The 24,389-nt window shown below is 34.2% G+C and overlaps 1 long non-coding RNA gene across 15 annotated transcripts in view; it reads right to left on the minus strand.

Annotated features, from left to right (window-relative positions):
* Positions 1-24,389, minus strand: part of LOC112645914 (uncharacterized) — a 313,664-nt gene that overhangs the window by 260,090 nt on the left and 29,185 nt on the right. For all 15 annotated transcript variants that reach the window (XR_007408158.1, XR_007408162.1, XR_007408166.1 and 12 more), the window contains exon 3: positions 19,378-19,523. This is a non-coding gene — a long non-coding RNA (uncharacterized LOC112645914). The remainder of the gene's footprint in view (positions 1-19,377; positions 19,524-24,389) is intronic.

The following is a 24,389-nucleotide window of genomic DNA, read 5'->3' on the forward strand; positions in this document are numbered from 1 at the left end:
GCATGTAGAATATTATGGATCAATACATTTGGAAAGAAGAGCAAGTATCATTGAGCACAAAGAAAAATTAGCTATGTTGTAGCCCCTCCTAATGTCTCAGTCAACCTCATGAGAAGCATTAAGCTGAGTGGCCCAACATAATTGTCATGAGTTTGGGAGAAGTCTAGGACTTTATATGTCAGGTTAATCAGTGAATGATGTAAGATGTTAGTTCCTTCCAAATTGATCTATAGACTAATTGAAATTTCAATAAAGATTCTAGCAAGTTATTTTATAGCTATCATAACATAATTCTAAAGTTAATATGGAAAGGCAAAAGACTCTGAATAGCCAACACAATATTGGAGGAGAATGAGACTGGAAGACTGACGCCACTTGATGTTGAAGCACAACATAAAGCTACAGTAATCAAGGCTAATATTATCCTCAATGGGGAAAAACAGAGTTTTTCCTCTAAGGTCAGGAACAAGACAGAGATGTCCACCCTCACCACTGTTATTTAACCTAATACTAGAAGTCCTACCCTCAGCAATCAGACACCAAAAAGAAGTAAAAGACATTCAAATTGTCAAGAAGTTAAACTTCCACTATTTGCAGATTCCGTAATCAAGCTCCTTGGTCTTAACCCAAATGAACTGGAAACTTACATCCACATGAAAATCTGCACACAGATATTTGCACAGCTTTATCATAACTGCCAAAACTTGGAAGCAACCAAGATGTCCTTCAGTAGATGAATAAATAAACAGTGGTACACCCAGACAGAATATTACTCAGCACCAAAAAAAAAAAAAAAAAAAAAAAGTTATAAGGCCGTGAAAATACATGGAGGAAACTTAAATGCACACTATCACTTGAAGAAAGTTAATCGAAAAAGGCTATTTATTGTATGGTATGATTCCAACTATCTGACATCCTAGAAAGGCAAAACTATGGACACAGCAAAACAATCAATAGTTGCTAGAGGTGAGGTGGAAGGAGGGATGAACTGGAAGGACCTAGAGGATTTTTAAGGCAGTAAAAATACTCTGTATGTTATCATAAAAATAGGCACTTGCCATAATTTGTCCAAACCCATAGATTGCATAACACCAAAAATGAACCCCATTGTAAAATATTAACTTTGGGTGATTATGCTATGTCAAAGTATGTATCATCAATAGTAATAAATACACTACTCTGGTGAATGATACTGATAATGAGAGGAGCTATGTATGCGTTGGGGAAAAGCAAATACAGTACTCTGTACCTTCCTATGAATTTTTCTGTGAAACTAAAATTGCTCTAAAAGTTGAAGTCTAAAAGAAAGAAAGAGAAAGGAAGAGAAAGAAGAAAAGAAAAGAAAAGAAAAGAAAGAAAGAAAAGAGAAAAGAAAAGAAAGAAGAAAGAAAAGAAAAGAAAAGAGAAAAGAAAAGAGAAAAGAAAAGAAAAGAAAAGAAAAGAAAGAAAAGAAAAGAAAAGAAAAGAAAAGAAAAGAAAAGAAAAGAAAAGAAAAGAAAAGAAAGAAAGAAAAGGAAAGAAAGGAAGGAAAGGAAAGAAAGGAAAGGAAGGAAAGGAAAGAAAAGAAAGGAAAAGAAAAGAAAAGAAAGAAAAGAAAGGAAAGGAAAGGAAAGAAAGGAAAGGAAAGGAAAGGAAAGGAAAGGAAAGGAAAGGAAAGGAAAGGAAAGGAAGGAAAGGAAGGAAAGAAAGGAAAAGAAAGGAAAAGAAAGGAAAGAAAGGAAAGAAAGGAAAAGAAAGGAAAGGAAAAGTAAGGAAAGAAAAGGAAAGGATAAGATCCTAGGGATAGTCATGTAAATATTTAGAGTCAGCATCAATTTCATTTCTCTAAGATAAATACCAAGTGTGTAGTTGCTGGTTATATGGTGGGTGTATATTTAATTTTATTTAAAAACCTACCAAGCTGTTTTCAGTGTTCTCTTTTTCATTCTCTAGAATGTTATTGCACAACCAGTCGCACAATATGCATACCACCACTTTGTAAAATTTGGTTCCTAGAATTCACATGATTTTTTATTAAAATTTTATTAGTATGATAAAAATATTTTATTTATTTATTTTCTAAAAGATTTTATTTATTTACTCATGAAAGACACAGAGATAGAGGCAGGGACATAGGCAGAGGGAGAAGCTGGCTCCTGGCAGGGAGCCTGATGCAGAACTCAGACTCCATCCCAGGTCCCCAGGATCTCAACCTGTGCCAAAGGTAGATGCTCAATCACTGAATCACCCAGGTACCCCAATATATTTTATTTTTAGACTAACTTATGTTTATTATTTCACCAGTAAGCAAATTAAATAAAATCATAATATCATTATATTATTAACTTCTATTTATTGTCTGAAAATATACTTGAGTCTTTTTTTTTAATTTTGTTTGATAACCTAGAATATGGTCTAGATTGGATTGTGTTACATGTGCAGTTGAGAAGAATGTGTTTTCTGTCCTTATTGCATTGAGTATTTTATAAACATCAGTCAGTGTCTCTGATAGTGTTATTCAGGCCATCTATTTCCCTACTGAATTTCTGCCTAGTAGGTCCTGCCTACTACTAAGACAGAAATGTTTACATCTTCAACTATAATTGTGGAGTTATCTATTTCTCCCTTCAGATCTACCACCTTTTACCTCATGCATTTTTAAAGTCTGTTACTGAATCTATATGTAATGAGGATAGTTCTGTCCTCTTAGAAAATTAATGCTTTTATGATTTTGTAATTCCCTCTTTATCTCTGATAATTCTATATTTGAACCCTACAATGACTGAAAATTATTATTTTTTGGATAGTATTAAGGATGACACTTACTTCTTCATCCTTTTATTTTTAACCTGCCTCTTTTTAGATTTTGTAAACACTCAATTCCCTCACTGTAGCATGAAAGCAGCCATACGCAATATTTAAGTTATTAACTTTTACTGTTTCCTTAACATAGAGTCTGATAGACAGTTGGCTTTAATTCCTACTTCTGTTCCACTGTAGGTAACATAGATATCTTTTGTTAGTAGTCTTCAAATTTTTCCCTTTCTCTTTGGTTTTATGAGGTAAAAATATGGTATGACTAAGTGTTGATTTTTATTTTCATTTTATTTTTCCTTGATGTTTTCTGATCTTCTTATCTGTCACTAATTTTGGAATATTTTGTCCTTAATTTCTTCAGACATTTCTTTTGCTCCATTTTCTTTCTTCTTTAGGGATTCTAAATATGCATACATTAGACTGCTTGATATTGAATTATAGCTCTTAGGTTTTTCTGTTTATTATTGTTGATTCTTTTACTTCCACTTTTTTCTCTCATATCATTTCAGTTTAGGTAATTTCTATTTGCCTCTCTTCAAGCTTTCTAATTTTTTCTCAGTTGCTCTGAGTCAACTGATGATCCCTCAATAATATTCTTTAGTTCTATTACTATGTTATTTCTAACATATAAATTTGGTTCTTTCTTTGAGCATTAATCTGTGTTTAAAATACATGTGGTCTTGAATTTTGTCTACTTTTTTCCATTAGGGTTTTTAACAAATTATTCCTCCCTATCCTATAGTTCCAACAGATGTGTTATATCTGATTTTTTGTACTACTGATTAAATTGGCTCTTCAGACTTTTTTCTTCCTTTTGCATGCCTCATACTTTTTTGTTCAAGGGGGGACCTGCTGTATAGAACAGGGATTAGCAAACTATGGCCCTCGGGCCAAATCAGGTCTGGGAAATCAGAGCTGTTTTTGTATAGCCCATGACAAAATGATTTTTCATTTTAAATGTTCAAAAAAATTAAAAGGATAATATCACATGACATGTAAAAATTATGAAATAAATTGTAAGTAAACCAAGCCATGATATTAAAGTTATTTCCATTATATATAATGTATGGCTTTAAAAAAACCTCAAATACATTAGTAAATATTTGTCTTGACATTAATCTTCATGTTTATAATGCTCATCACCAGGTACCAGATAATATTTTTCTTCCATCAAATTAACTTTCTCCTTCAGTATACTCATTAGCTATTCTAAAGGTTAAGTCTTAAATAATTACAGAAATCATCTAGAAATTTAATCTCCAGTAATTATTGTCATCTTCTAATATCTACATAATTGCCCTTTATTTATAACCACAGATTATTTTAAGAAATTAAGATATTCAACTAATTCCTAAATTTCAAAAGCTCTCTGTATCTGAAGAGATATTTGAACTCTAACCTCTAAATATTTAGTCAAGATTTTGAATAATTTAAAACCTTTCATTCATTTGCATTCAACCAAACTCATTCAAGAAACTTACTGTATTAATTTACATGGATATTCTTGTATTTTATCCTATAAACCCTTTTAATCACTCAGTGCATATTTAAAAAGTACAGGATGAAACAAAACTAGCATTTTCAAGCTTTCTAATCTCCCTATAGGTCTCAAAATTCTTTAACAAAATGAGAAGATTCAATGTTTTTGACATTGAAATTGAAATGCCTCATTCTACTTCCTTCAACAACCCTTATGTCAATTTCATTTACTAGCAAGAGCAAAGTCATCTCCGTGAAGATAAGCATTTGAACTGTCAGAGTCTGAATGATTATGCTGGACATAAGTAATTTATGTGTCAAAAAACTCTTCTACTCAGTACCATCAACACCTATTACATGCACTATTGAAAAATATGGTTAAACCTTTCTAATGCATAGATTGATATTCAATACCAGTCACATATGAGATAAATGATACCTCTTTAAATCTTGATGGCTGGAAGATTATAATTTCTTAGTCTATCTCCCTCTACTTTAGTGAGAAATGTTTAAATAGTTATAAAATATTATTAGACATGCACACATCCACACACACACATAAACAAAAGTGTGTGTATATATATATTTTTCCTCCCTTATATGCATCCCAGAATCTAGCTGGCTTATACTGCATTATATTACAGAGAGAGAAAAAAAAAAGAAAAAAGGAAAGAAACAAAATATCCACATATTCTTTTTTGTAGGAAAAAAATCACCAAAAAATATAATATGCAATTATTACACAGTTATAATTATCTTATAAACATATAATTATAATATACAGTTACATAAATATAATAATATATATAGTTATATATACATATATAGCACCATGAGTTACTTTTGTTTTAAATTTAAATTTGAGATAGGAAGGTCTGTGTCAGGGCTGCCAGGGTGGCTCAGTGGTTTAGCGCTGCCTTCAGCCTGGAATAGCAGGATCCAGTCCCACCTCAGGCTCCCTGCATGGAGCCTGCTTCTCCCTCTGTCTGTGTCTCTGCCTCTGTGTGTGTGTCTCCAATGAATAAATAATAAAATATTTTTTTTTAAGGAAGGTCTGTATCATATGATACTATGATACTACCTTAGTGGCAAGCCAAAAAAGCTAGTGAAACAATTCGTATGCAAATCACTCAATTTACAAATGAAAGAAGTTAGTTTCTAGAGCAATAATCTGATCATGTAGAAATGCAGAAAATTTTCCCCTCCCTAATTAACAGCAACTATTAGAAGATAAATATATAAGACTTGTCAACAAAATAATATACATAATGTGAATCAAAGTTTCACTGAAGCAGAAGGGGAAAACATGTTCTCCATCTGAAGAAGGTAAATATAATAAAGATTATGTGCTCTATGTAAAAATATAGGCTTCATTAAAGAATATAAAATTCACTGGACATTTTAATTTAATTAGACAAGATATGATTTTTCCTTCATATCTTACAGTCTTTCTCCTACTTAAAACTTTTTTATTTTATTTTATTTTATTTTTTTTTTTTTTTTTTTTTTTTTTTTTTTTATTTTTTTTTTTATTTTTAATTTTTTTTTAATTGGTGTTCAATTTACTAACATACAGAATAACACCCAGTGCCCGTCACCCATTCACTCCCACCCCCCGCCCTCCTCCCCTTCCACCACCCCTAGTTCGTTTCCCAGAGTTAGCAGTCTTTACGTTCTGTCTCCCTTTCTGATATTTCCCACACATTTCTTCCCCCTTCCCTTATATTCCCTTTCACTATTATTTATATTCCCCAAATGAATGAGAACATATAATGTTTGTCCTTCTCCGACTGACTTACTTCACTCAGCATAATACCCTCCAGTTCCATCCACGTTGAAGCAAATGGTGGGTATTTGTCATTTCTAATAGCTGAGTAATATTCCATTGTATACATAAACCACATCTTCTTTATCCATTCATCTTTCGTTGGACACCGAGGCTCCTTCCACAATTTGGCTATCGTGGCCATTGCTGCTATAAACATCGGGGTGCAGGTGTCCCGGCGTTTCATTGCATCTGTATCTTTGGGGTAAATCCCCAGCAGTGCAATTGCTGGGTCGTAGGGCAGGTCTATTTTTAACTGTTTGAGGAACCTCCACACAGTTTTCCAGAGTGGCTGCACCAGTTCACATTCCCACCAACAGTGTATGAGGGTTCCCTTTTCTCCACATCCTCTCCAACATTTGTTGTTTCCTGCCTTGTTAATTTTCCCCATTCTCACTGGTGTGAGGTGGTATCTCATCGTGGTTTTGATTTGTATTTCCCTGATGGCCAGTGATGCAGAGCATTTTCTCATGTGCATGTTGGCCATGTCTATGTCTTCCTCTGTGAGATTTCTGTTCATGTCTTTTGCCCATTTCATGATTGGATTGTTTGTTTCTTTGGTGTTGAGTTTAAGAAGTTCTTTATAGATCTTGGAAACTAGCCCTTTATCTGATATGTCATTTGCAAATATCTTCTCCCATTCTGTAGGTTGTCTTTGAGTTTTGTTGACTGTATCCTTTGCTGTGCAAAAGCTTCTTATCTTGATGAAGTCCCAATAGTTCATTTTTGCTTTTGTTTCTTTTGCCTTCGTGGATGTATCTTGCAAGAAGTTACTATGGCCGAGTTCAAAAAGGGTGTTGCCTGTGTTCTTCTCTAGGATTTTGATGGAATCTTGTCTCACATTTAGATCTTTCATCCATTTTGAGTTTATCTTTGTGTATGGTGCAAGAGAGTGGTCTAGTTTCATTCTTCTGCATGTGGATGTCCAATTTTCCCAGCACCATTTATTGAAGAGACTGTCTTTCTTCCAATGGATAGTCTTTCCTCCTTTATCGAATATTAGTTGACCATAAAGTTCAGGGTCCACTTCTGGATTCTCTATTCTGTTCCACTGATCTCTGTGTCTGTTTTTGTGCCAGTACCACACTGTCTTGATGACCACAGCTTTGTAGTACAACCTGAAATCTGGCATTGTGATGCCCCCAGATATGGTTTTCTTTTTTAAAATTCCCCTGGCTATTCGGGGTCTTTTCTGATTCCACACAAATCTTAAAATAATTTGTTCTAACTCTCTGAAGAAAGTCCATGGTATTTTGATAGGGATTGCATTAAACGTGTATATTGCCCTGCAGGATAGCGTGGCAGGATAAAACTTTTTTATTTTAGTTCTTTTCTTTCTTCTCATTTTGGCCTTCCTCTTTTCTATTCTACAGTTTTTCTGCTAATGTGAAAACATATTCTCTTCCGAGAGCTTCATTAAAAGGTACTGAGATATATATAAATATATTATGCTTTTGCTTTTTTTCCAAGTGAATGAAGGTCACATACTATCTGAAAAATAAAATAAGACAATAAGGTGATTAAAGATATCGTAAAGTAAATAATATTCAAATATCCCATTTTAATCTAGGAATACCTAATATTTGCTTACCTATTTTTATCCAGAGTTTTATCCAGAGGGTTTAACCCAGAAGCTGATCCATTCTGATTTTGAGTGGGTTCATTTACTAAATTGTAAGACTTGTCTCGATTTTCTTTTTTATCTCCTTTGAAGAGTAAATATCATCCATTACTAGAAAGTATGATATACGTACTCTCAATAGGCTTTATGTTCCCAAGCTATGCCTAAAAATATTCAGTAACTTACTCTTTGGGATACTCAGTATATGTGGAAAATGAAATGTAATTCTTATTATATAGAGAGCTTTAAATACTTTAGAACATTTTAAATATAGCCTAATTTAAAGATTATTTAGTAGCTACATTTAGTGTTTTATTTTTTCTTTTTAAATTTTATTTAAATTCAATTAAGTAACATACAATGTATTATTAGTTTCAGAGTTAGAAGTCAGTGATTCATCAGTCTTGTATAATATCCAGTGCTCATACATCACATGCCCTCCTTAATGTTCATCACTCAGTTACCTCATCCCCTTACCCATCTCCCCCTCTACAGAGACCCTTTGTTTAATATTGGCTAAGTTTCTCTTATGGCTTGTCTCCCTCTCTGATTTCATCTTGTTTTTTTTTTCCTCTCTTCTCCTATGATCCTCTGTTTCATTTCTTAAATTCCACATATGAGTGAGATCATAAGATAACTGTCTTTCTCTGATTGACTTATTTCACCTAGCATAATATCCTCTAGTTCCATCCATGTTGTTACAAATGGTAAGATTCTTTTTTCTTTTCTTTTTATGGCTGAGTAGTAGTCCACTGTATATATATATATACCACATCCTCTTTATCCATTCATGTGTTAATGGACATCTGGGCTCTTTCCACAGTTTGGCTATTGTGGACATTGCTGCTATAAACATTGGGATGCAAGTGCCCTTTGGATCACTACATTTGTATCTTTAGAGTAAATACCCAGTAGTGCAATTGCTGACTCGTAGTCTTATTTTCAACTTTTTTTTTTTTTTAAGATTTTATTTATTTACTCATGAGAGACATAGAGAGAGAGAGGCAGAGACACAGGCAGAGGGAGAAGTGTGCTCCATGAAGGGAACCCGATGTGGGACTCAATCCTGGGACTCCAGGATCATGTCCTGGGCCAAAGGGTGGCACTCAACCACTGAGCCACCCAGGTGTCCCTCTATTTTAATTTTTTTTTAAGATTTTATTTATTTACTCATGAGAGACACACAGAGAGAGAGAGAGAGGCAGAGACACAGGGAGAGGGAGAAGCAGGCTCCGTGCAGAGCACAATCTGGGACTCAATCCTGGGACTCCAGGATCATGCCCTGGGCCAAAGGCAGGCGCTAAACCTCTGAGCCACTCAGGGGACCCCCTATTTTAAACTTTTGAGGAACTTCCATATTGCTTTCCAAAATGGTTGCACTAGCTTACATTTCCACCACCAGTGTATGAGGGTTCTCCTTTCTCAGCACCTCACCAACATCTGTCATTTCCTGACTTGTTAATTTTAGCCATTTTGCCTGAAGTGAGATGGTATCTTATTGTGGTTTTAATTTATATTTCCCTGATGCTGAGAGATGTTGAGCATTTAGTGTTCTCAAAAAAGAAAAAAAAAAAAAACATAATAAACATAATAAAATGTGCTTTTTTTTTGTTTCTGAGTATTTAAATAGTGATTTTAGACATGAGACCAAAAGGTGTATTTCACATAAACCAAAGAGGCATATGTTGTCTATTATCTATGTGAAGGTAGGGTAAAGGTTGGTTTATATATAGTCTAGGCTGGCCTTTTCATTTTTAAAGAGGTAATACAGGTCCATTACTTTTTCTTTCTCATAACATCAATATGAAAAAGATTCTGTGTCTTCAAATAGGTTTTTCTGACTAAAGACCAAATTTAAGCTAATATATGAAACAAAAGAAGATAGATCAATTGTGTTTTGTTGAATGTATATTCTGAAAGCTGTCTAGGTAAAACTTTTATGCTTTCATTAATATGAATGCATTTTAATCCTTTTCCATGACCCTTCTGGTAGTTAGCTTCAGTAAATACTTTACAATGTTATCAGCTCTAGTAAGATCAGAATTGGTTATCAAAAAAAGATAATCAAATCAAATAGCAATCAAATATGGAAATTAAACAAAATACTACACATATAGTACTAGATATAAAATCAGACACTGAATAGAATTGCAGATAGTTGCTTCATAAATGGAAACTAGATTTCTTGCTGCTTATTATCACACAGTAGAAAGCCCATTTTATTTCACATTAATATAATTATGTGGAGTTAGGGATATTGTCAAAAATTTGCACTGGATCAAATTAGAGAACAAGACTCTACTCAAAACTATTGCAATATGGAGAGAGATTGAATTCAATTCCATTGAAGCAAAAGACAGTATAGTTTTTAAAGCCTGGGGTGAGCTAGTGAAAAAGTATTGAAGAACATTAGAAAGATTAGTCAATGTGATTACACCATATGTGTTTGCTGATTGGTGCTTATAGAACTTAGAATCCTACCATCACACAGATTGGGAGATAAGGAATCTATGTTTGCTGATTACATTTCAACAGGAGGGCTTCCAAGTCCTTGAGAAAGACATTCCTGCATTGTAAAACTGGCAATAGACTGGGAAAAGATTTATCTACATTTCAAAGGAGCAGAGGAAGAATTTGCAATTATAAGTTAGTTTTCTAAAGTAAATGCTCTAAGAAAGGGGTGGCCAGAAGTCTGTAGTCAAGAAGAAACTTGCTTAAAGTTTGTCAAGCTGAGGAGGAAGTTGAGGTCATGTTGATCAATATCACATGAATTATTTTAGTTTATTACAAATAGTATATGCTATCTCAATATAAGGGCATAAGATACAATGCTAAATGTTTAATGATAGGCAACATTTGAAAGAAGAAAATATTACATATAAAAAGTTATGGAAAAATGATGTATGACTCAAAATGTGAAACAGACATTCCATATTCTGCTGGCTTTTTAGAGAATCACTAGATACCGAACAGATACAACTTTTATTATGTTGGTGGTTTTGTCTGGTATTGCAAGAAGTAGAGAAAGTATGGATGAGGGGAATAGAATGTATTTGCCAGAAGACTACAGTCAATTGTTACATACAATTCTGAATTGGTAAGTAAACTGCATCTGTCTTGTTCTTTCTTGAATGTGTGGCAGCATGAGTGCTCATCAAAGCACTATTGAAATTCTATTAATCATCAGGTAATGAATAATGGAAATGTAAAAGGATACATCCATATATACATATACATACACCAGATTTTGCACAGTATTTTGAAAACTGTCTTGTCATTATTGGAGAGTAAATAGCTGGGAAATGTAGGCATGACAAAAAGAATGACATCATCACAGTGACAGTGTGAAATTTTGTGGATGAAATTTCTCCTAAATTGAAGACAGCACAGATCTCCACTCTTTTGTGACCCCAAGTAGCATAATTTATCCCAGGCTATCATTTTTGAAGTGAATATACAGTTGTAGTTGCTTTTGTAAAATTAGCTTGAAAAAAGGTAAATTTCACTGTAGGGCTGAAAGTGTGCATGCAGGGCAGAGCGTGATTGGCAGAGAAATGATTAGGATTAGAAATGGAATACTAGTCATGTTTGGGGAAAAAAGTAAGAGCATTCTCTTGGGAAATTTAGCTCTTAATGATATAAAAGTAGATAGATGAGGATAAACTAATATCACTATTCAATAAATCCTAGGAAATGGTCAGTTCCTTAGGTGCCAAAAGTTTCCATGAAAAAAGAATACTGGCTCTGAAAGTTTAGGATCAGGAGGGTAAAGCCAAACTGGAATTGATAAGACCCAAAGGCTACATGCTGTTAGCAGTATTTGGAATGGAAGAATAGAGTGAGAGTTTTTTAGAAGTTGGATTAGAGGTTTCTATAGATAAAATATTTCAAGTCAAAATGCAGACATTACCAATTCATACAGTGGTATATATACCAGATGTTTGTCATCAGGTAGCTACTAACTGTGTGTTTTCTCTTTTGTGCCTGTAGATAGGGCTCTATTTTAAAACCAGTATATTCTGTCTATTTAACCAGAACAATTTAAACAATTGGAAATCCTGGTCATTCTAGTCATTGGTGGACACATGGACAATGAGTAACTAAATAGGTGACATTTGAAGAAACCCATTGGCTTCAAATCCCTTAAAAGCAGTAGGCATTTTGTCTGCTCGTATCACTCTGTTATCAAAAAAAAAAAAAAATCATTGTATAGCTTATGCCCACTTCTTTCCAAACCCTTCTGATTATATCCAGGAAAAAAAGAGAGCCACAGAAGTTCATTTAGGTCAGTCGTGCTTAAAAATACAGCACCAACTACTCTGCTTTCACATCTGTCTTTTGTAGTATAAATATAAGCATCTATTCATGGTGCTCTTTTGCCCATGACAAATTATTTTCAATGGAGATGGACGGGAGAATGGCTGACTCTTAGAAAATGAGAAGATTTAAAACCATAAATCGCCATGAAATAACTATCTGATTCCCCATATGGCAGCTGTGTCATTTAGAAATAGGGCCTGGAGTCAGGAGGTTTCTTCAGTGAGATTATGTAAATATCTAAAATCAAGGTGATATGACATCAAAGAAGTTAAAACAAAAATCTCGGCATATCATCAAATCAAATGGGCCACCGAAGAAAACATTAAGATTCAGATTAGAATCAAGAATGAAGGCTAAAAATATATTTTAAAAAATGCAGGTTAAAATCAATATTAAGGTCATTGAAGTACAGGTTCAGGGCTCTTTGGATTTAATTGACATGAAGTTCTGGGTGGGTGGATCAGTTGGACTTAAAAAGGAAAAAAGCAGAAGAGACGCTAGTGCCTATATTATATCTCTGGAAATTAATGACTACCTAAGGCCTGGAGCCACATAATTTATGCCTTCTGTATAACTAAAATCCTTCAACAAATCTTCTTGAAGCATTTACTCTGTATCAGACTCTACTACAGGGTGAACAGAATGGCTAAGGCACAATCTGCTCTTGAGGAAGCCAATATCCAGCACTGAAGAATACATTAGCTTTCTATTGCTGTATAACAAATCACCAAACTTTTTTTTTTTTAATATTTTTTATTTTTTTTTAATTTTTATTTTTTTTAATTTATTTTTTATTGGTGTTCAATTTACTAACATACAGAATAACCCCCAGTGCCCGTCACCCATTCACTCCCACCCCCCGCCCTCCTCCCCTTCTACCACCCCTAGTTCATTTCCCAGAGTTAGCAGTCTTTACGTTCTGTCTCCCTTTCTGATATTTCCCACACATTTCTTCTCCCTTCCCTTATATTCCCTTTCACTATTATTTATATTCCCCAAATGAATGAGAACATATAATGTTTGTCCTTCTCCGACTGACTTACTTCACTCAGCATAATACCCTCCAGTTCCATCCACGTTGAAGCAAATGGTGGGTATTTGTCATTTCTAATAGCTGAGTAATATTCCATTGTATACATAAACCACATCTTCTTTATCCATTCATCTTTCGTTGGACACCGAGGCTCCTTCCACAGTTTGGCTATTGTGGCCATTGCTGCTATAAACATCGGGGTGCAGGTGTCCCGGCGTTTCATTGCATTTGTATCTTTGGGGTAAATCCCCAACAGTGCAATTGCTGGGTCGTAGGGCAGGTATATTTTTAACTGTTTGAGGAACCTCCACACAGTTTTCCAGAGTGGCTGCACCAGTTCACATTCCCACCAACAGTGTAAGAGGGTTCCCTTTTCTCCGCATCCTCTCCAACATTTGTTGTTTCCTGCCTTGTTAATTTTCCCCATTCTCACTGGTGTGAGGTGGTATCTCATTGTAGTTTTGATTTGTATTTCCCTAATGGCAAGTGATGCAGAGCATTTTCTCATATGCATGTTGGCCATGTCTATGTCTTCCTCTGTGAGATTTCTGTTCATGTCTTTTGCCCATTTCATGATTGGATTGTTTGTTTCTTTGGTGTTGAGTTTAATAAGTTCTTTATAGATCTTGGAAACTAGCCCTTTATCTGATATGTCATTTGCAAATATCTTCTCCCATTCTGTAGGTTGTCTTTGAGTTTTGTTGACTGTATCCTTTGCTGTGCAAAAGCTTCTTATCTTGATGAAGTCCCAATAGTTCATTTTTGCTTTTGTTTCTTTTGCCTTCGTGGATGTATCTTGCAAGAAGTTACTATGGCCGAGTTCAAAAGGGTGTTGCCTGTGTTCTTCTCTAGGATTTTGATGGAATCTTGTCTCACATTTAGATCTTTCATCCATTTTGAGTTTATCTTTGTGTATGGTGAAAGAGAGTGGTCTAGTTTCATTCTTCTGCATGTGGATGTCCAATTTTCCCAGCACCATTTATTGAAGAGACTGTCTTTCTTCCAATGGATAGTCTTTCCTCCTTTATCGAATATTATTTGCCCATAAAGTTCAGGGTCCACTTCTGGATTCTCTATTCTGTTCCACTGATCTATGTGTCTGTTTTTGTGCAGTACCAAACTTTTAACAGCACAGAATCACGTATTTATTATCTCACAGTTTCAGCAGTTTAAGATCTGAACATAGTTTAGAAGAGTCCTCTTCTCAGGATCTAAAAAGGAGGAGATGAAGGCATCAACCAGCATGTTTTAATCTTCAGGTCTACTAGTGAAGAATCTGTTTCCAAGTTTACTCAAGTGGTGGAAAGATTTATTTCCTTGAGATTATGAGACTGAGAGCTCTGACTTACTGTTTGTTCTAATGTACCTGCTAGAAGCTGCTCTCAGTATCTTGAAGCCATCTTCAGCTTCTGGAGGCTGTCTGCTGTTCCTAGTGGACTTCCACATTTTGTTGCCTCATGATGCTTTCTCAATATGGCCACATATTTCATTAATCCAGCAAGGAAAATCTCTAAAGCAATCTTACTATCACAAGATGGAGTCTTATATAATACAATCATGAGAGTGATATCCCATCACCTTTGCCAGAGACTATTTTTTAAAGATTTTATTTATTTATTCATGAGAGAGAGAGAGAGAGAGATTAGCAGAGACACAGGCAGAGGAAGAAGCAGGCTTCCCACAAGGAGCCTGATGCGGGACTTGATCCTGGACCCTAGGACCATGCCCTGAGCTAAAGGCAGACACTTAACTGCTGAGCCACCAAGCGTCCCTGCCATAGACTATTGATTAGAAGCAAGTCACAAGTTCTGTACATATCCAGGGAAAGAGGATTACACAAAATCATGAACACCAGGGAGTAGTAATAATTGGAGGATACCTTAGAGTTAGTATACCACAAAGACTTATATAAATAGAAATGCAAATCAAAGTTGTAAGAGCTAGACAAATACACAACTAAAATGAAAATTGTAGACAGGAGGGAACTAATTTGCTCTATGGAGAACAAGTGGAAAAAGAAATCATGAATATCAACTTAGAAAAGTTGGTATGTGAAGTAACTACCCCGAACTGAATAGTAATCTGACAAAATAAGAAGAGGGTCAAGAAATTCTAAGAAAGTAAACATTGTGAGTAGTAATACTAAATTTATATATAATGAGATAAGTGGGGTAAGTATCTTTAAAGGGTGAAATATCAGATGCTGAGGAATAGAAAATCAAGCTAGGGAAATGGATTAGATAATGGAGGCTCCATTACAGATCTGTAAAATTCGAATTTCATTATTTTTAAATGAAAAATAAGAACGACTAAGCAGTCATTCTCAAACAGATTATCAATCCAAGCTTGGGTCAGAATATAAGAATGAAAAGAGGAGGTGAAGAGGTGGAAGCATTTGGAAAAATATCCCAAGTCTACTCTAATATGCCACTTGCTCCACTACCACTAAAAATTATTGCATTATGTGACTTATGGTAGAAGTGTGCCATGCTCAATTTTTTTATCTTGGTATTTATTCTGGCAGTAATGTAAAGATATGTTGGAATAATAAAAGATGATTGATCGATAAATTACAAGGTATAAAATGAATGACATAGCAATAACAATGAGGATAGATTTAAGAAATGCCTAGTAAGTGTGTAGAATGTGCTGAATGATGGTTCAAAATCAGAAGACAGTGAGGAAATAGGGCTTATTCCTCCAATTCTGCCTTTGGTAGCTATGATGATAGCATTACCAACTTAACCGAGAAAAGAATGGAACAGGATTGAAGGTGAAGATTAACACCACTTTTCAAGATATTGGTTGTAAATTGTGTATGGTAGACCAAATTCTAAGAATGATCCCCAACACCTGCTCTTGGATAACTTCATGCCCTTTGAGTATGGCTGGAATTCCTGAGTATGATGAAATATTCCCATGATTAAGTTATAATCATATGCGAAAAGGAAGATGTATACCCTTTAAAAGAAGACTACTCTGTATGGTGGTAGAAGGGGAAGTCAAAAGAAAATGTTAAATATAATGAAGATTTAATGCTAGCTTAAGGATGAAGATAGTGAATAGCAACCTATGCAGAAGATATGAGAAGGTATGATAATGTGAGAGGGAAGAAAGAGGGTGCAGTGTTTTGAGTAAAAACTGGGCAGATGCGATGGCTTTCAATATAATTTTCAAGTTTGACTATATTCAACTATAACATTACAAATGGTTGTGGAAGGATTTCAAGGTCAAGGTATATGCACATAGTCAATAAATTGGAATTGTCAAAAATTCATTAAGTTACAAAATTGAGAGGAAAAAGTCTGAGTTATCAAATCGGAATCAACTCATGACCCTCCATTAGAAAAACAATATTGTCAAGTACACAGTTGAAACAAATAAATGGAAGGATTTGGCCTTTTTAAAGGTCAAAAAATAACAAGCAGCTCTACACTAATTGATATTGGTGTGTTCATTGTAAATGGCAGGGAGTAGGGGAAAGAATCAATGATGAGCAGTCTGGGAGAAACTTCCAAAACAGATATGTCAAAAGAGATGACAAGACTTGATGAGCACTGAAAGATGTATAAAGAGGGAATAAGAATAGGAGAACTTTGGCTGTTTGCTTAATGGGTGTTTTCAGATTAAATGCAAAAGCAGAAGGTGGGAGAAAGAAGTAGAATTTTGTCTAAAAATGAGGAAAGGTCTTGTTTTTTTTATGTTATATTGTCTATCAGCTACCTTTGTAAGAATTAAGTCAAATTACAGTACCAAACCTCAATTAGGACTGGTAAAGAATATCGACAAGGAAGATGAGATAAAAAGATATAGAAAAATTGAGGGCGTTAGAGTCAGTTAACCTAAGCAGGATCCCAGTCATTTCTAAGATTTGTGAAATTTGGCAGTCATATAAAAATGTCTATACTCTAATTTCTTCTATAATGCATGAGTCTCACTTTGTAATTTAAAGGAAGTGTAAAGTAGTTTATTTGGTGATAATAAGCGTCCTCAGTAAATATTTTTATTTTTTTAGAATGATGGAAGGATAACAGAAGGACATTCATATTGAACACTATCGAAGAGTTTGTGGCTGTGTGCACTGATCATAATTCTTTAATACAATTTTACGGTCAGGAGCTGGTGGTTAACAATTTAAGGGCTTACACTAAGTCCAAATTCCAGTTTTAAAAGAGGACTGCGTACATACATATCCAATAATTCAGTCCATTATTTAGAGATTTCTGTCTTCAACTAAAATTATTCTTACTCTATTTATTGAATAATTACTGATTTATAATTATAACATATAATTTATAATTATTAACTTACAGGTTTTAGGAACAACATCTTAAGCACTTTACATTAATACAAACACTGCCAAATACCGAATTGTCAGTTTAAGACAAAAATGTATAATGCATATAGCAATTTGCTATCTATTTAGAGATGCCAGATGAAGAATGTTTTTAAGAAGAAAAGTAAGAGAAATCATTTTCATCAAGCTATTCTTGGCTGTACGTCCTAGAGATTTTATGAGAAAAAATACTGTTCTATAAAATAGTGAAATGAAACATAATTTAATTTGTCATATGAGAATGAAAATAATGAGTAATTTTTGCATTGAACATTAAAAATGCAAACCCTGAGAGAAATTTTCAATATAGCATTTTAGCAAATTCTGGAATTCATGTTCCATTTCATTTCTAGTCATTTTCAGGGGTAGATAAAAATACAAACCAAGAAAAACCACACTGTAGTTTTAAAGTCTCAGTCTGTAAATGAAATTTCCAGAATGACCAACAGCCTTCTGCTAAATGCAAAACAAATGCATCATACTGCAGAGAGTATCCATTTTTGGTTTGGGATCATCTATCAATGACATGGAGTAGCTTAGAAAACCTCAATATATATATAATATGTATATTAAAACTATTGCTGGTTCTAGAGTATTATTTTCCTTGTTATTTTATTATTAGGGCATAATAGAAAATAGGTAAATACACGATTTTCAAATTTTGGAGTATGCCAGAATTAATAACAGCAACTAGTGAATAATAATGAATAATAACAGTTATAATAACCACAATGAAAGAAATGTAAAGAAAATAATAATAATGAAAGAAAATCACAGTTTTATTTATTTATTTAAATTTTTATTTATTTATGATAGTCACACACACACAGAGAGAGAGAGAGGCAGAGACACAGGCAGAGGGAGGAGCAGGCCCCATGCACCGGGAGCCCGACGTGGGATTCAATCCCGGGTCTCCAGGATCGCGCCCTGGGCCAAAGACAGGCGCCAAACCGCTGCGCCACCCAGGGATCCCAGAAAATCCCAGTTTTAAAAGAGAACTACACACATACATATCCAACAATACAGCCCATTGTTATTTAGAGATTTCTAAATAGCAGGTGAATTAGTTGCATAATTTGTACAATATTCTTACTAGATAACACTATTAATTATCTTCATTTTTACAGACAGAAAGTTTGTGATTCACTTACTTAGGACAGGGGCCCAGTCATCTGTATTTTCCATTAGATTCCTGATAGCATTGATGCAAAACACATCGTCAGAAGTGGTCTAAATTATATTTTGTACTAAAACATATGTTGTCATTAAAGCCTTATTACTTCACAACCTCCACGTGAATTTTTTTCTTTTTTTAAAAAAATATTTATTTATTTATTTATTTATTCATGAGAGACACAGCAAGAGGCAGAGACATAGAAAGAAAGAGAAGCATGCTCCTCATAGGGAGCCTGATGTGGGACTTGATCCCCTGACCTGGGATCACAACCTGAGCTGAAGGCAGACGCTCAACCGATGAGCCACTCAGGCATCCCGTGAATTTTCTATACACAAGAAACTTCTCTGATTACCATATAAATTTGGTCAACTCATGATCTAAAAACTTTTTGATTAATTGGGCATTTCAAGGTTCTGGATATATATTCCAGAAATAAGCTGAATTATTTCTAAAGGGTAAAATATTCTAATTAGGAAATTCCAAGAATCTTCTTGCCCCTAATAGATTGATGTTTTTTGGTGATTTGACTGGTCTTACATACCGTACATGTTTGGATATGAAATAAGTTACATAATGCTCCTTTTCTTTACAATGGCACGTAAAATGCTTAACTTTCACTCTGTAATCCTATCAGTATGTCAACAAAACACATAAATGTTCACCTACACAAAATATTAAGTAGTCAATTAAAATTTAATCAATAAAAAGAAGTTAAGTGTGACATAATAAAATAGCCAACTAAAATTCTGTCCCACCAGATTCAGATAATTCAAAAAGATGTCAGTCTTACCCTGTGACTTTAAGTTTAGCAGGTCTACTGGCTTGAATCCTCAGTCCTTGAGGGCATGCACTATTTAAAACCCTTCAATATGCAATACTTTAGTCTGCCTTGCACCTTACATTCTTACTGAGAAACACTCTTCCTGGGATCTTGACCTAGCAATTAAAACAAGAAAAATATGGGGAAAAAAAACATTTTCCTTTTTAGTTTCCAAATCTAGTCTCTCTCTCTGCACATACCTCCTCCACATCGCCATTTCCGACACACACAAAACTACAAGGTAAACGTCATGGATGCTTCAACAACTAGGCATTTAAAACCAAATGGAAAATATAAACAAGTATACTCTAATAATGAACTGTTTACAAAATTCAAGTTGAAGTTGACACATACCTTTATTTTCTATCGTCATGTCTTATTTTACATATGCATGTCATAATTACATACATATGTGTCATTTGAAGGAAATGCAAATAATTTTCAAGTATCTTTTTTTCTACAAACATCACAGCATGCCAAATACAGTACTGAATGGGACATATTCCAGAGAGAATTTTGTAACTGAAATTTTAAAATAAACACACAGTCTCAAGAGATTTTCATCTCGTATTACCATTTTAAAAAGTGCTATAGGAATAAATCATAATATTATAGAAAGTTAAAACTTCATGGAAGCTTCAAGAACATCTGATTGGAAACCGTCAGGAGGGATTAAAAAACTTGAAGTCATTACAAAATTAGTGAGCTGCAGTGGACTCTAACCCTCTAACATTTGGATTTACCCTATTCCATGTGCCATTTTCCCCCCTTTCTCTAAGTTAAAAATAGCAATAAAATACACTCAAATCTATTGCTTGGACAACTGCAGCTGTCTTCTAAGAGTTCTCTCTGATTTGGTTCTTGGTATATAGAAAATGGTTTTGTGGGGACACCCTACATTTCAAATTTCAGAGAGAATATGTGGGTAATCTAGGTTAGATTATGCATCTGTCCCTGATTTTAGACAGTAGCTACTAGACTACATCTATGTAGTATGAGACAATTAGTTAATGTTTAAAACTCTTTGCATTGTATAATATACTCCTTTAATGATTTGTGTCAGGTGGCTTAATTTATTACATAAAACCTATGAAGTTGATAGCATTTTTTATTTCTTTAAAGATAATTGTGATATAGATTTAAATATTAAATTCCTGCTCTCTCTTTTTGAAGAAAATATCTCTGTCAAACGAAGGAAAAGATTTTGAACTTAAGAGGTTGATTTGTATTAAAACCATGTCAATAAGACTACATAATGACACCATAGGACACTTATTCTGAAGGCCTATTCAGCCATCTAGGGGGAAGATATCAATAATGTAGAAATGGTCATTATTTCAGTCCTCAAATACTTAAATAATTTGAATTTGAATAGACTCAGACTTGACCTTTGCTTTAGGTGAGGGATTGACATGAGATCATTTTGAAGTTATATTCTTGCTCAAAGTTATATAGCTAGCTGCAACAGAACGGTTGCAAATGGTTTTTCTTTGTTTTCATGTTACAGAATTTGAGTTTTAAGGAAAGCAAATTATGCGAGTATAACAAAAATAATTTATATCTAAATAGAGAAAAAGTGTGTAATGCAGACACTAGTAATAGTTCAAAGGAGGAGTCAATGTTTCAAAAAATAACTGTGAAGTTTCCAGCGCCTCTTCTGAAAGTGTAATGGTTAGGAGAAAGTAATAATATATATAAATCTACTATGTTACCCCATCTCTAGAGCATGGGGCTGAGGGTAAATGAGTGACAAGCAACTATTCTTCTCTTTTTAAAAATATTTTATTTATATATTTGAGAGAGAGAGAGGAGGAGGAGGAGGAGCAGCAAAGGGGGAGGAAATGAGACTTTCAAGCAGACTTGGTGCTGAATGCTGAGCTTGATGTGGGGCTCAATCCACGAGATTATGACCCAAGCTGAAAACCAAGAGTCCAATGCTCAACTGACTGAACCATCCACGTGCCCCTATTCTTATCATGCTATATGTTTTTTGCTTTGCTAGAGACTGTCATTTTTCACATGAGATTTTGATGGAGACTGTTAGCATCTGACATACCATGGTGGTTTTACCTTTTAATATAAATTAGCAGATGATGAATATCCAATTTAATTAGTATATTTCCCTTGTCTATGAATACCACAATAAGCAGGTCATATTCCCCTGAACAGATATAAAAGAAATGAGGTTGAGAGGAGGGTATCCTAGTTGATTTTATCACTTATATAGATGAAAAACTTTTATGATAATGAAACTGAATTCAAGAATTCCATCCTAAGTAAATTATGCCTATGCAACAAACTAAGAAGAGTGAAAAAAACTGTGATTCATTTAGAAGCTGAGAAATTTTCCAACAGCCTGAATTTCATGAACTGGCTCTGTATTATAGATACAACTTCTAACTTTTCTGCTTGCTTTAGTCATACTTTTAAGAAAGGAAAATAAGATTTTCAATAATCTCTTTACTATCCAGTGATTAATAAAATATGTTAAGATGTAATATGTGCATTTTTAAGAATTTTTATTTGATTCTATTTAATTTTCACTTATTTGTATATTTAACTGAAGTACAGTTGACTTTTAAATTTTTTATTTATCTTTAATTGAAGTATATTGACTGCATTTTTTGACTTTGCATTTTAAAGTTATCTCTGTTCAGACAGATTTTTGTCATGTTTAAAATGATTCCAAAATTTTTCCTTCTGCTATCAGAAATACCTATTTATTTAAGATTATGTACTTTACGGATGTTATATCTTAATAAAAAATACATAAGGACTTACAAAACCACTTACGAAGAGAAACAGACATATCCACAATTATGACAAGATATGACAAGATATTTTACATACCTCTCAGTAAATGATAGGATAAGTAGATTTTAGAGGGATTCTGGGTGGCTCAGCGGTTGAGCATCTGCCTTTGGCTCAGATTGTGATCTTGGGGTCCTGGGATTGAGTCCTGCATCGGGCTCCCTGCAGGGAGCCTGCTTCTCCCTCTGTGTGTGAGAGCCTGTGTCTCTGCCTCTCTCTCATGAATAAATAAATAAAATCCTTAATAAAAAGTAGATTTTAGAAATCAGTGAAGATGTAGAATATCTGAATGACATGATCAGCAAACTTTTTTAAAAAAGATTTTATTATTTGAGAGAGAGAGAGAGAGAGAGAATGAGGGAGGGAGGAGGGGCAGAAGGAGAGGGAGAAGCAGACTCCTTGCTGAGCAGGGAGCCCCATATGGAGCTTGATCCCACAACCTTGAGATTGCGAACTGAGCCAAAGGCAGATGCTTAACCAACTGAACCATCCTGTACCCCGAGGATCAGCAAACTTGACCTAATGGGTGGAACACTGCATTCAACAACTGAAGAACACATATTCTCTTCAAACTCACATTGACATTTACAAATCTGGCCACATGCTAGTCCATAAGGCAAGTCTCAACAAATTTCAAAGAACTAAAATCATTTAGAATATGTTTGCTATAAGATTATTAAGGTAGAGAGCAACCTATAATAATAATTAGAACATTTCATATGTTTGGAAATTAAGAAATACACTTTTAAATAACCCACAGGTCAAAGGAGAAATCACATAGATGGGAATTAGAAAGAGTTTTAAAATTAGTTATAACAAAAGTACATGTTGAAACTTGTGAAATAGAGTTAACACCATGCTTGGAGGGAAATTTATACTCTTAAATGCATACATTAGAAAAGAAGAAACACTGAATATCAGTTAACTAAGTACCATCTCAAGAAGCTGTAAGGTGAATTTAATCACTTTGGTCTTTACCACCTCTATACCTTTTCAATGAAGATGTTGTAAAGTATTATAATTACCAGTTGATCTCACTGGAAACAGTGATCTATGAGTTCCTTGGGTTCAGGGATCATGCCTTCTTCTTTGTATCACCAGTAACTATGAAAGTACCTTGCTCACAGCTGATATTTTTTGGAACTGAATTAAGCTCATCATCAGTGCCTCAGTTGTTAGACCTCCAGGGTCTCAGACTCAAGGGCTTACAAAAGCCAGGCAGGTGATATGATGCATGAGGCCAACAGGATAGAGCACATAATGAACTGGAGTGCACATGCCCAATCCGAGGGAGGACTGCTGCCATTTGGACCCAGCTGGCTGATGCTGTCGGAGAATGCTGGCCTGGAATGTCTAGATCTCACTCATTTGTTTGTAAGAAGGCAAAATTAAGATTTTGATATGAAGTATCTATTTTTAAATTTTAAATTTTTAAAATTTCACTGTTAGAAGCAGATGTTCCTATTTACATACAATGATTTACTCTTGTGTTTTCTATTCAAATAAGGATTTTCTAAATTCCATGTGTATTTCTAAAGTTTCATTTGACTATAGTCATTGTAGAACTAATCCAGGAATTCTGCTTTGCCATTGGTTTTATTTTACACCTAACCTGATACTTGTAATCTTTGCTATTGATTTAATCAGAATGTTTTACTCCTTTAAAAATAATATAATTGGGTCATATAATCAGTATTCAGTATTAAAGGAAATTACTAATGGCAATTTATTGACATATTTTCCCCCACTTTTAATTTTGATTCATTTACCAGACCCACAATTAACTTAATGTGAATAAAATAACAAAGTTTACAAAATCAACCTATTCCCGACCTCAAGTGAAGAATAAGGAGGGCAGCAGAAAGGGAGAAAAGCCTAAAACTGCCCATGTTAAAGCCTCCTTAAGTATGCTCTTAAGTAGCATTGCCTTAAGTTCCCCTGACTCACTTCATTGTTGCAATGAAAGTGTTGGACAAGATAATGACTTGGATTTCTCCCAGCTCTATTATTTTCTCTTACAGAAAAATTAACATTATGGTCAGAAATACAGTTGAAATTTGTTATTTTTTTTTGTTATATTGGGTTTCTGTTGGCATTTTTCAGAAAGAATTATGTAGCTGACACAATGCCAAATTGCCACCTTTTAAATGATTCTTTGAGAAATAATATCT

This window comes from Canis lupus, chromosome 34 (genome assembly GCF_003254725.2).
Source record: "Canis lupus dingo isolate Sandy chromosome 34, ASM325472v2, whole genome shotgun sequence".
NCBI lineage: Eukaryota > Metazoa > Chordata > Mammalia > Carnivora > Canidae > Canis > Canis lupus.